At 43.1% G+C, this 10,151-nt stretch overlaps 1 long non-coding RNA gene across 1 annotated transcript; it reads left to right on the plus strand.

Moving 5' to 3' along the window:
- Positions 1-2,028: 2,028 nt before the first annotated feature.
- On the plus strand, positions 2,029-4,116 carry LOC108267371 (uncharacterized). The gene is made up of 3 exons (XR_001813080.3): positions 2,029-2,171; positions 3,096-3,160; positions 3,666-4,116. It is a non-coding gene; the product is annotated as an uncharacterized LOC108267371 (long non-coding RNA).
- The last annotated feature ends 6,035 nt before the right edge of the window (positions 4,117-10,151 follow it).

Raw genomic sequence — 10,151 nt, forward strand, 5'->3', positions numbered from 1 at the left:
TAATTCAATCATAAACTGATTTTAAGGGTTTGCAACATTGTGTTAAGAGTTTGCTGACAGTTCATGATAGCTGAAAACATTGAAATAAGTGCTTGTAAGTGTTTAAGGTTTCATATAGGTTTCATATAGTCACTGATTAATAATATGATCACACTAATGTATATATGATTGCAAGACATTCTGTGGTAAATGAAAGGCCAAACTGAATTAATGCTTTGTTGAGCATACTTGTTTAAGGCTGGAGCCAAGCTGTCTGAATCTGGAGAGAACTGCTCTCTGAGAATAGAAAGGACTCTTACGGAAATTAACATTTGAACTCTCTTCCACAGAATTAGCATCTTCATCTGAGATAGCACATCACACTGAGTAGAGACCGGAAGATCACGCCTCACTATTGGTCATCTATATTGTTTCCCCCAACATCATCCTAGGTCTATATGCATTGGACTATGTGAATAAGAAATTGACTATATGTGCTTGGTATCATTCAAAAGGTCTCAGTGTGTCTGTAAAATGGTCTCATTCCCTCAGCAGCACTTCAAACCACCCTTAAGATCTAGAAAATGTATAAACATATTGCATGCCTTTGAAAGTGTACCCTCCCCGGGTTCCTCACACTAATCACTTCCTGTATGCAAATAAGGTACATCCTTCCTCAGACATCGAATACCCATTCAATCACAAATGCCAACTGACTTTCTGAATAGTGGGCTCAGATTCCAATTATAATTACAAACAACATTTGGTGGACTTACAGAGTGTATTTAATTAGAGCTGACAAATGATTTATGAAATCTGTAGACAGATCTCCCACACAATTATTTTGTGTAGTTCCATTGCTGCGTAAACTTTTATAACCCTCTTGTTTGTGTTTTATGTGATGTTTTTATATTATTGATCATTGCTTATTATCTTCTGAATTGGATTAAGAATTCTTATTGGAATTACCTGGTTAATAAATTGTTGTTTGACTTTATTCTGTTCTACCCTGAAATTATTGGCTCTAGGAGAATACGTTAAGTCAGTTACCACAAATCTGTGACCAGTTTAGTACAGGCTAAAATCCAGGTTTAGGTGGAGCATTGGGGCATGCCAACTGAGATTTTAGAGTCCAGGCTAACAACTTGGATTTAGTTAAGTGTACTTAGACTATAAATGCTAAAAGAAATTTCCGTTTAGAACAACATAGCGTTGACCAGTCTAAATAGTGTGAGCCTTAACCTCTGCTTGTTGTAATAGTATTCTTGTTAAGTGGGATCCATGGCATGATTATTCAAAGCTGCTAGAAAAGTAAAAGTGCTCAACTTGTACCTCTGTCTAACGACCAAAACATTGGAATCCGAATGAATGAGCAACAATCTAAGTAAAGGGTTAAATATGATAATCAAATGTCGAGGTAAATATAATGATAAAGACTGGAATTTTAATATCTCGTAGAATCATTCATAATTGGAGCCAGATAAAGTAAAAATAGGATCATATTTAAAGTTGACAAATTGTTGTTTCAAAATGTTTATATATAACAAAGGAAAGACAGCATCCAACAGAGTGGCAGAAGGCTTCTTATGAGTTACTGTTTTTCATTTATGCAATATATAAACATTTTCATACAAATCCTAAAATAAAATTTCTCATCTACATAATAGACTTGTAGACTGATGCCTAAGTAAATAATTATTTATCATGTTCTGCATATTTGTACTAGTAAAAAAAACAACAGCACAAATGACTGTTTTCCAAACCCTTTTATTTAACACAATTAGGGATGTTTTCTTTTTCAGAACATGAAAGTATAGTGTATTTATCAAAATATCATTAGCTGCTGTCACCCAGAAGAAAATGGTGTCATGATCAATTAAAAGTTTTTCCCCCCTTGTTTTGTCATTTTGGAGTTTTTCACTGAGGGAATGCAGACCAGAGTCAGATTGTGCATACTGGTGAATCATTCAGTGAAGACACACCCCTCATTTTTCACAAAGGCCCTTACTCAGAACAGGAACAGGAATTACAGTCCTGTTTGTGTGCTGGTGTTTCTGTCATGTTCGAAAGTGCTGTAGAAACTTGGAGGCCAATGCTGATCCTGTCATTATCCCTTGTGAATGGCATTTATTAGTAGGGCATATACAGCTGCTCCAGCTACAGAAACTTCTTCATTTCAGACTGTTCTCTAGGTAAAAACACCTCACTGACTGAACTACTGTAAAAACCTTAAATGATTTTATGATGTTTGCAGTTCGAAACATAGTAATGTGAACCCATTGCATTAAATGATGCATCTTTTGACTTGTGTAGTCTGTTTTAATGGTCTTACAAGTAGTATTTAAAAAGATAAATGTTTTTTTTTATTATTTTTATTTGCTTCAGACTTTAGATACTCTGATAAAGTGGCAAATATTCAATCTAGGTTTGTTTATGAAAATGCAACATAAAAGTCTAAAAACAGTGTTTTATATTTGGTTAAATCTAATCTTATTTCTCAGTGATCTTTTACAGTTTTTGAAGACATTTGATTAATACTTTGCTTTGATTGTCCAACCTCCACTGAGTTCTGACCATATTCTCCTCATCTGTTTGATATCTGCTCTCATTGCTGCTGGCTAAAATTTAGCCTATTACCTGAAGACACTTAAAAATTCAACATAGAAGCAAATACTCACATCTGCAAACCAGTTGGAGATAGAAAAATAAGACACCAGCCGTGAGTGAGAAGAAGCAAGGTTCCAGATTTATTGGTTTCGTTCCACCACACGAGATCCACACCGATGAGAATTCTCAGAAGTGATCTGACACCGGGAGCTCAAGCTCCAGTATTTATACTGTATTTACACAGTAAATAACCAAGATATCTTAGAAAGACTATGATATCAATAACAATAGGGTTAAAAAAGAGCTCATCTACATTACCATGATGTTTTGAAAGAGGCTTATCAAATTTACCATGATGTTTTGAAAGAGGACTTTCTGACTACCATTAGGATTGAAAGTGGGAGAGAGACAAAACAAATTAGAGAGACCTTGGTCTCACTTTTATCTCGTGTGGGGGGGCAGCTTGACTCAGCTACCCTTATAAATGGCTCCTCATGGTCTTTCTCTAGACCCCCGTCTACACCACGCCTGACCCTTCCTCGCGAGACAAGAATCTTCACCATCTGAATTATGAGTAAGTTTCTTTGACATTTTTCTGTATTTCTGGTTTATAACTTACTTTCATATTTGCTCTATATCTCTATTTTATATATGGTTATACTGCTTGCAAATGGTTTACTGTATTCCCTACTTCATAATATCATTATATTATCCTTCTAATATCCTATATATCCAACTACTCTTTATATTACCCTTATAATAATACTCCTTTTTATTATTCTTATAAAGTTATAATGTTATGTGTGTGTGTGTGTGTGTGTGTGTGAGAGAGAGAGAGACAGAGAGAGAGAGACAGAGAGAGTGTGTGAGTGTGTGTGTGTGTGTGTGTGTGGGGGGGGGGGGTGTTATGTCTGCACGCCTGCCCTTGACTGTACGAGAGTGTGTGTGTTTCTCAGCCTGCACTCCTCAGCCCTTATATGTCTCTGTGACTAATAAACCATAGTGTGTTACTCTTAAAAGATCTTAAAGTGTGAATCCAATTAGTCAATATCCGCCTAATACTGCTTATGTGTGTCTAGGTGCCCATCGTCACTTTTCCTTCTCTCCTTTACTGGAGGGGCTGGATTTGGATCTGAACACTCACTATCAGCTCGCGCATCTCTCTGCTGACATCATGGTGCTACTTAACGTTCTTTGCAGCACTCCCTCTGGAAATGGAAATGCCCCCCCCCCCCGATACAGAATCCACCCTGTGAATGTGTGTGTTGACGCCTCTACACAGACCCTCCGCCTGACCCTCCCTCCAGCTTTCAGTCTGAGGATGATGTCACCTTCTCTGATCTGGGCTCTGACCATTCTTCCCTCTTCTCACCTGTCAGTCCGCCATACTCTCAGTGTTCTCCTTATTTCACCCTTGCTGACTATCCCATGTCCCCAGGACGCACCCCATTTTCTTCCCCCTACCGCTCTCCTCAAGATTACGCACCCACCAGTCCTGTGAATTTTCAATAAAATTACATATTACTCATACTAGGCCTCCCTCATGTTTATTTCATGTCATTTTTATCCACAACATTCCCCCATCTGAGGCTATAAAGCCTCATAAACTACCTTAATTAAGCGGGTATCTGTGGAGAAACTGGTTCTGCCGCACCCCATGGCCGTCCCTCGCTAGCTGTCGGAGGATTACTCTAACGAAGCCATAATTCCTTCGCTCATCCTTGTAATCAAAGGTTATCCCTTACAGTAACCAATTCTACGCTACACTGATCAGGAAAGCTGAGGAGGGTTTGTTGACCTGGTGGGAGACGTGCTAGCGGGTGTGTGCCCCGGGGCTTCATAGTAGATTGGCAGCTGGAGAATGGGCCTTAGGGCCCCCTACGTCACGTCTACTTTGCGCCGGACCCATATAGATGTATAATCTATATAGCCATAACTTTTTTCCCACCCCGGGGCTCCCCAATCGTAACAACAGACCACTAAGACAGAGCTTTGAAATAACAGGCGTCTGCAATGCCTTCTTCCTACACGGCCTATCTGTTGCTTAGAGAGTGAAGTCCCACGGGAGAGATTACAGACATATAGATCTTAGCCCAGTCCCATCTGAGTCGCCAAATGCTGGCTCAAATTTAGCCTATTACCTGAAGACACTTAAAAATTCAACATAGAAGCAATACTCACATCTGCAAACCCAGTTGGAGATAGAAAAATAAGACACCAGCCATGAGTGAGAAGAAGCAAGGGTCCAGATTTTATTTCCACCTCAGGGGATCCACACCAATGAGAATTCTCAGAAGTGATCTGACACCCGGAGCTCAAGCTCCAGTATTTATACTGTATTTACACAGTAGATAACCAATATATTTTAGAAAGACTATTATATCAATACCAATAGGGTTAAAAAAGAGCTCATCTACATTACTATGATGTTTAAAAAAAGGCTTATCAAATTTACGATGATGTTTTGAAAGAGGCTTATCAAATTTACCATGATGTTTTGAAAGAGGACTTTCTGACTACCATTAGGATTGAAAGTGGGAGAGAGAGAAAACAATTATAGAGAGACCTTAGTCTCATGTTGTTATCTCATAATGTTATGTGTGTGCGTTGGGGCCTTTGTGTGTGTTATGTCTGTATGCCTGCCCTTGACTGTACGAGAGTGTGTGTGTTTCTCAGCCTGCCCTCCTTAGCTCTTATATTTCTGTGTGACTAATAAACCATAGTGTGTTACTCTTAAAGATCTTAAAGTGTGAATACAACCAGTCCTGTGAATTTTCAATAAAATTACATATTACTCATACTAGGTCTCCCTCATGTTTATTTCATTTAATTTTTATCTACAACACGCTTCAGGTTCCAGCCAACATGCAGGAGGTGGTACCAACATGCATGTCTGAGGGCTGCAGGAGGGAGACCAAGCTACAATGCCCTACCTGCAAAAAACTGGGTCTCCAGGAAGCATTCTACTGCTCTCAGGAGTGCTTCAAGAGCAGCTGGTGGGAGCATAAGAAACTCCACCGGAGAGCCCATGCAGCGATCCAGCCCGGGATCAACAGGGTGACCTCGGAGGGCCCGTCGGAGGTTTCAGCACCTGAGCCCCAGCCAGACGTGAACCTGGTGACCTCAAAGCTCGAACCTGAGACCCACGAGGAGGTCTCACCTGCTGAGCTCCAGCTAGAGGTCCACATGGCAGCCTCATAGCTCCAGCACGAGACCTACGGGGAGGTCTCAGCTCCGGAGCTCCAGCCTGAGGTCAACCTGGCGACCTCAGAGCTCGAACCTGAGACCCACGAGGTGGGCTCACCTGCCGAGCTCCAGCTAGAGGTCAACCCTTAGGTCCAAGTCCAAGTCAAGTCTCTAGTCTCTGAAGTCCAAGTCAAGTCTCCAGTCTCTGAAGTCCAAGTCAAGTCTCCAGTCTCTGAAGTCCAAGTCAAGTCTCAAGTCTCTGAAATCCAAGTCAAGCCTCAAGTCCCTGAGGTCCAAGTCCAAGTGAAGTCTCCAGTCACTGAAGTCCAAGTCAAGTCTCAAGTCTCTGAAATCCAAGTCAAGTCTCAAGTCCCTGAGGTCCAAGTCAAGTCTCCAGTCACTGAAGTCCAAGTCAAGTCTCAAGTCTCTGAAATCCAAGTCAAGTCCCAAGTCCCTGAGGTCCAAGTCAAGTCTCTAGTCTCTGAAGTCCAAGTCAAGTCTCAAGTCCCTGAGGTCCAAGTCCAAGTCAAGTCTCAAGTCCCTGAGGTCCAAGTCAAGTCTCCAGTCTCTGAAGTTCAAGTCAAGTCTCAAGTTCCTGATGTCACATCCAAGCCCTGCTGATCCAGTTGACCAAGTTCCACTAATATCTAAGCCTAACAACCAAGTTCGGCTCATGCCTGAATCTGCTGACACGCACAGCCAAGTTCTGCTCATGCCCGGGTCTACCGACACGGCCGCCCAAGTTCTGCCCATGCCCAGGGTTCACCTGGTGACCTCAGAGCCCCAGCCTGAGATCTATGAGGAGATCTCAACTCCAGAGCTGCAGCCTCCCTGCTCAGCTGTGGACGTCCCTCAGGCTTCCTGTTCAGCTGTGGACGTCACTCAGCCTCCCTGCTCAGCTGTGGATGTCGCTCAGCCTCCCTGTTCAGCTGTGGTCATCATTCAGCCTCCCTGTTCAGCTGAGGTCGTCGCTCAGCCTTCCTGCTTGATGGCGAACATCGTTCCCCCCTCCTGCTTGGAGGAGTGCTACGCTCCTCTCCCCGGCCTCACGGAGACCCACACTCCTCTCCCTGGCCTCACAGAGACCCACGCTCCTCTCCTGGGCCTCACGGAGACCCACGCTCCTCTCCCTGGCCTTACAGGGGACTTCGCTTCACTTTTCTGCACTCCTGAGTACAGTGCTCTGTTTCCCTGTTCCGCCAAGGACATTGCTCTGCTTTCCTGCTCCGCCGAGGACGTTGCTCTGCCTTCATGCTCCGCCGAGGACTTCGCTCAGCCTGCCTGCCCTGCTGTGAAAGTCGCTCCGCTTTCCGGCTCCGCCGAGGATGTCGCTCCGCTTTTCTGCTTTGCCGAGGATGTTGCGCCGCTTTCCTGCTCCGCCGAGGCCCAGCTGTGGTCATCGCTCTGCCTTCATGCTCCACCGAGGACTTCGCTCAGCCTGCCTGCCCGGCTGTGGTCGTTGCTCCACTTTCATGCTCCGCCGAGGACTTCGCTCAGCCTGTCTGCACGGCTGTGGTCGTTACTCTGCCTCCCTGTTCAGCCAGGGACGTCGCTCCGCTTCCCTGCGCCGCCAAGAACACCCTGCAGTTTCTTGGCTCTGCTTGGGACATTCAGCCCAGGGGGCCGGGGCCGCCAGTGAAATGGGATGACTTTGGGGGGGGGGGGGGGGGGGGGGTGTTCTGTCATGATTCCCCCCTTGAAGCAGTGTGCTCTAAGCGTGAATGCGCGAGCACCTGCTTTTCCATTGTTGACAGTAGTGACATCTGGACACGTGTGTTTTGTTTATGTTTCTGTCATGTCTCCTCCCTGTTCTGTCATTGGCTGGGATTTAACGTGTGTCTGTATTGCCCTCAGCTGCTAGCAGTTTAGACGCTGATCATGTCCACATATATACTGCGTGCCTCCCAGCACACAGCGCAGAAGATTATCGTAGAGTTAGATTAGTTCGTTTAGTAGTCATAGTCACGTTCCATGTTTAGAGTTAGTTCACGCTGGATTATCCACTCCCAGTTTCTCGTCATAGTTCATGTTTCTCGTTTTGTTTATCGACCCTGTTTTCCGTGACCATGACCTTGATTCATGTTTAACCCTGTGTATGCCTGTTTGCTGATCGCCTAACCTGTGCCTTTTTTGGATTACGTTTATGGATCACATTTTGGATTTGTCTGCCTGTCTCTCTTTTAAAATAAACACTTTTCATACTGCACTTGCATCCGTCCTATCTCAAGAGTTTAGAGTTTTTATGTCTTGTTATTTACATCTAAATGTGTTAAATATCATAAAACATAGAACCTTTGGAATCAGACCAAACAATTTTTAGGTGAGCAAAAGTGTAGGAACAGATAAGTCGAAGTAAATTGAAGAAAATAACACTTGTATTTGGTTACATATGTCTTGCATGCAATAACTTCATCAAGCCTTCAGCTCATTGACCTTCTCAAATCGTTAGTTCCTTCTTTTGTGATGCTTATCCAGACTTTTAACACAGCTTATATCAGACCATTTTCAGTTTTTCCATTTAATTTGTTTTAATTTCAAACTTTTTTGGATTTCAGTAGTATTTTATTTCGCAAGCCTATTTGTTCAGTACCTGTCATCAGCATTACTCAGTACCTGTTCATCTCCAGAAAAACACCTCCTACTTTCACATGAAGCTTTACAGATTGTAAACTTATCATTTGCTCGAGCCATATCCCCCTGTAGATCTCGTCTGGTTTCCCACTGAAGCTAAGCGGGGTGAGTTTGGCCAGTACCTGGATGGAAGACCCTCTGGGGAAAACTAAGCTTTCTGCTGGAAGCAGCAAAGAAAGCATGGGATGCTCACTTTGTGGGGTGCTCTGTGTGGGTCCTAATGCACAGTCTTTGGGATGAGACACTAAACCAAGGTCTTTTGGTCATTAAAAATCCCAGAACACTTCTTCTTCTGTATAACCCTGGTGTCCTGGTGAAATTCCCCCACTGGCCCCCATCATGGCCCCCTAATAATCTCCATCCCTGAATTGGCTACATCACTTTCCTTGCCACCAATAGCTGGTGTGTAGTGGGTGTTCTGGCGCATCCAGGTGGATGCTACACACTGGTGGGGGTTCAGGAGAGGGCCCCCATATACAATTCAAAGTGCTTTGAGTACAGAGAAAAGCCTTACATTGATCTAAGGAGTTATTATTATTATTATTATTATTATTATTATTATTATTATTATTATCCAAATATTATGGATGAAAATACACACAGATTTATTGGAAAAATCTAAATCTTCAAATCCCTTTCACTAATCACATCTAGGTTGTAGATTTAAGAACCCCATTTTGTGACTAGCAGAAGTCCTGCCTCCCAGCTTTATAGGAGGTTCTGACAGCATGTCCAGTGAACTTTTCTGATCTTTATGGACTGCATCAAACCCAAAACCTGAAGTAAATCTGACAGAATAGAAAAGTTTCTTGATTTAGGAAAGACCTCATTCTTTTAAAAGAGTTAGCTTGCTTACTCAATCAAACGAGATAAAAATCTTTACAGAAAGGTCCACTGGATGTCTTGTTGAGATCAATTATGAACCTGAATGAAGTAGCAGAGGAACTTTACAAGTTCAGGAGTTGAATAAAGTTATGTTCTGCAAATTGTTGTTATAATTTCTGGGTTCACCTGAAAAGAGCACATCAACTTTGACCAGAATGGAAGTCTTTCTCTCTTTCTCTCTGTGTGTAAGAACACAGGAAGTGTAGTGGCTTTAACACAGACCACTGATCAGTCAGTCCTTCATCAGTGTAAAAAAAAATAGAAGGTAGAAGGAACATACACGGAGTCACCTGTGTAGAAGAGCGGAGTATGGACTTTAGCATACTAAACGTTGAGGACCAAGAACGGCAGAAAATGGTGGAAGATTATGTCAGGAGCCAACAAGGGATGCAAGAGGAAGAAGCACAGGGGGACAGGTGCGAGCAGTATCTACGGGAAGCGAAGCAACACGAACAAGCACAAAAGTGGAGTGGTACCTAAAGGAAGTGAAAAACAAAGGCGCCCCTGTACCAGGTATGAGTTATGGGGGGACGCTACCAGCACCCTGAAACCTAGTGTTCAAACTAAAAGAAGGGAAAAGGGGCAGCAGGAAAAGGAAAAGAAGGAAGGGGACCAAGGGGGAAAGGAAGTTGGGAGAAGTGAGGGACGACAGGATTTTGTGGATGGAGCATGGGACAGAGTAGTAGAGAAAAGATTGATGAAGGGAAAAGGAAGGAAGGTGTGACTGGAAGGGGATGTTATAATAAATTCCTACCTGGGATCAGATGAAGAGAATGGAAGACGTGATCATATATGATGAAGGAGCAATGAATAGAATGGAGGAGCTGGCCGATCAGTCTAAGCAAATAGCAGACGCAGTCACA

This window comes from Ictalurus punctatus, chromosome 7 (assembly GCF_001660625.3).
Source record: "Ictalurus punctatus breed USDA103 chromosome 7, Coco_2.0, whole genome shotgun sequence".
Taxonomy (NCBI): domain Eukaryota; kingdom Metazoa; phylum Chordata; class Actinopteri; order Siluriformes; family Ictaluridae; genus Ictalurus; species Ictalurus punctatus.